This window comes from Arvicola amphibius, chromosome 1 (assembly GCF_903992535.2).
Source record: "Arvicola amphibius chromosome 1, mArvAmp1.2, whole genome shotgun sequence".
NCBI lineage: Eukaryota > Metazoa > Chordata > Mammalia > Rodentia > Cricetidae > Arvicola > Arvicola amphibius.
The window spans coordinates 98,411,699-98,415,325 of record NC_052047.1 but is presented as its reverse complement, the minus strand read 5'-3'; the positions used below and the strand labels follow the sequence as shown (position 1 = coordinate 98,415,325).

General features: G+C 38.7%; 1 long non-coding RNA gene across 1 annotated transcript; it reads right to left on the bottom strand.

The window, feature by feature from the left end:
• Nucleotides 1-279: 279 nt before the first annotated feature.
• LOC119807321 lies at nt 280-2,263 on the bottom strand. The gene is made up of 3 exons (XR_005284305.1): nt 1,353-2,263; nt 1,042-1,170; nt 280-915 (listed from the first exon to the last, which is right to left on the bottom strand). It is a non-coding gene; the product is annotated as an uncharacterized LOC119807321 (long non-coding RNA).
• Nucleotides 2,264-3,627: the final 1,364 nt, after the last annotated feature.

Here is a 3,627-nt window from a genome sequence, read left to right as displayed (position 1 = left end):
CCAAAGAATTTTGGAATATGTATCACTGTATGCAGGTATGGCATCTGAGGGACAAAAACAAGGTGGATGACATTCATTTGCCTTAATTCATTAGTACTTTTAACTCTGGGAATACCTTCAGCTACATGCAACCACGACAGTGTAGGAAGGCACAAATAGGGCATTCCTGTACAAACCGTCTCACTTGTTTAAGTAGGATGTGGCACTCACTGTACATGAAGTCAATAGTATTAGTATGCAGTGTTGATGCTTGTTATAGAGAAGTGAAAATTGGGCAGGTTCATGTGTAAGCTTGCTTCTTTATTTCTGCAATGAAAACAGGGAGGTTCAAATGTGCATGAGTATGAATAATAAACAAGAGATGTGTGAAGACTTTTAACCTGATGTAGTTCCTGTAGTGATGAGAACGTAGGAGGATGTGAAGACAAAGCTGAAGCAGGTTCTATTGCTGGGAACAACCCAACTACATAAGCAGAATCCGAAATGATATTTAAGGGTTAATAAATTAACCCTAACAGATGAATTGAAACACCAGTTGCACCTGCTGAACTAGGAAAAGGAAGTATTAGGAAACGGATGACCATCTGGACTGTGATCCCTCCAGTATCATTAGATGAGATGTCAATAAAATAAGCATCTGCCTGTGGAATGGGAGGTTGGACAATTTTTATAATCACAAATTCAGTTTGTAGGAGAAAATCTAATTTCTTGTCAGCTGGATAATGATTTCCCACCCTTCCATGGTATTCTACAAATAAAATCTGAAAATCCATAGGAATGTATCATAGTCTTAAACACCGATTGTTAGGGGTAAATATTAAAAAGCAAGAATATTAAGGAAAGCACTTAGCATTTTCTGGCCATTATGGTGTAAATATTTTCATTCCACAGGTTTATCTTCCGGTGCTGTAATACCTGTAGAAGACAAAGTGGTGGGGAAAATAAGTTTAAAGGCAGTGTCTTGGTTAGGGTTTCTATTGCTGCAACTGAAATACCATGACCAAAAAGCAAGTTAGGGAGGAAAGGGTTTATTAGGCTTACATTTCAGTTCATGACAAAAGGAAGTCAGGACATAAACTCAAACAAGGCAGGATCCCAGAAAAAGGAGCTGATGCAGAGAACATGGTGGGTACTGATCCTGGCTTGCTTCCAATGGCTTGCTCAACCCACCTTCTTTTTTTTTTTTTTTTTTTTTTGGTTTTTTGAGACAGGGTTTCTCTGCGGCTTTGGAGCCTGTCCTGGATCTAGCTCTTGTAGACCAGGCTGGTCTCGAACTCACAGAGATCCGCCTGCCTCTGCCTCCCGAGTGCTGGGATTAAAGGCGTGCGCCACCACCGCCCGGCTCAACCCACCTTCTTATAGAAGCCAGGACGACCTGCCCAGAGATGGAAATACAATGGGTTGGGCCATCCCTCAATGATCAGTAAATGAGAAAATACCTTATAGTTGGATCTCACCTAGGAATTTCTTCAACTGAGGCTCCTTCCTCTCTGACTTTTGCTCATGTCAAGTTGGCAGAAAAACAGCCAGTTAGTCAGCAAATGATCCTCACAATACACAAATGCTGCTTCTAGTCTGGACACATACATACACACATACATACATATACACATATATGTAATAATGTCTCACCTTCTAGAGTTTTAAATAGTTTCCTAAAGTAGGATGTATCGAATTAAATACCCCCTATCAATTTCTGAACGTTAACTATTTTAAATTGTCTTGTTTATGGAATTTTTTTTTGGTGTGGTCTAAAATTTGTTCTAGTAACCAGTTGTCCCAAACATTGCACAATATCTAATCTATGTACCTTTCTGGTGTAACGATGAGCCTACTTTTACATAGCATGTCCTGAGTCATGGACTGTAGCTCTTCCTTTTTGGAGGTGACTAACAAGATATCATCCATATTGAATAACAGAAGCCTGAAAGAAGGCCTTTCACCTAGTTCATGTTCTGTTCAATATTATTTTAGACTGTGTCCCATACTTTATCTAAGTTTCTTCTTCTGGAAACCAGGGATTATAATTATAAGTAACTTGCAGGCGGTTGAATAGTTGTGGTTGTAATGTTTGTGCTTTAAATGCTTGAGATGGCTCAGCAGTTAAGAGTACTGATTGCTCTTCCAGAGGACCCAACTTTGATTCCCAACATGGTAGTTCACTACTGTCTGTAACTTAAGTTCTAGGGGACCCAACACCCATGGCAAAACACCAACACACTTTAAAAAAAGTGATTCACATTGCTGGGTAGTGGTGGTGCATGCCTTTAATCCCAGCACTCAGGAGGCAGAGGCAGGTGGGTCTCTGTGAGTTCGAGGCCACCCTGGTTTACAAGAGCTAGTTCCAAGACAGGTCCTAAAAACTAGAGAAATCTTGTCTTGAAAAACCAAAAAAAAAAAAAAAAAGCGATTCACAAGTTAGAGAAAATCAAAGTCTTTCCTGTTTTTTTTTTTTGCCCCATTATTGTCATCTCCTTCTGTGAGGATCCCACTTTCTTCTTTTTTAGCCAACCTAGACGGGATCTGGAAGAATGGAGCCAATAAATGATGCAGACTAAAGTCTCTCACAACAACTTCATTTAGGGACCAATAAACTACACTATGAAACTATCCTACAAAAAAAGACACTAAGGGTTAAGAAAGGCAGTGGTGGCGCACGCCTTTAATCCCAGCACTTAAGAGGCAGAGGCAGCCAGATCACTGTGAGTTTGAGGCCAGCCTGGTCTACAGAGCTAGTTCAGGACAGTTATGGGTTGTTACACAGAGAAACCCTGTCTCAAAAAGCCAAAACAACAAGAACAAAAGCAGTCAATGTATAACTTTCTCATAACTTCAAACTGTATACAATGACAAGAACAAGCCAGATATGGAAACACATTTTTTTCATACAGGCATAGAAAAGATAGTTGAAACATTTAGTTGAATAACAACATCAAGCAATAATGAGTAATCTGAGGTAAACTCACTCTTATTTTCTATACCTGAGAGAAGCATGCACACAAGCAAAAAAAAAAATTTCAAGATTTTGTGTCTTGAAGAAACTGAGGTCACAAGACTCTTGTATTCTTGGGTGTGTTCTTCCAAGCATTTAGAAATCTTACGTTTCCATTCTAGGGACCATGTTCTGACAATATACCTAAATCACATTATTTTTATTTAAATTTATAAAAAACATACACAAAGAAAGCCCTTTCTATAATATGTAGTCTTTCCCTCACACATTTAAACCATATCTATCTGACTCCATATTTTCAAAAGGGGTTTCTTTGAGTTCTTATTTTTATAATTGAGAAATTTATAATATATAAAAATATTTAAAATTTTATCTTTATACCATTTGCATATCTGGTACTCAAGGAAGCCACAAGGATGCATCAGATTTCCTGGAGCTGGAATATAGGTAGTTCTGAGCCACTTGATGACGATGGTAGGAACCAAAAGTGGGTACCCAATAGCAGAAGTGCTGAGCCAACTGATCCATTATCCAAATATGTCATTACATTCTGAAGATGACTCATGACTCCTATCTTCTCTCACTTGGAGGTGACGAAAATCCCTGCTACATGGTCTTTGAATGATTCAATGGATTTCTTTACCTCTGTGAATGGACTTTGCACGTATCTTTTT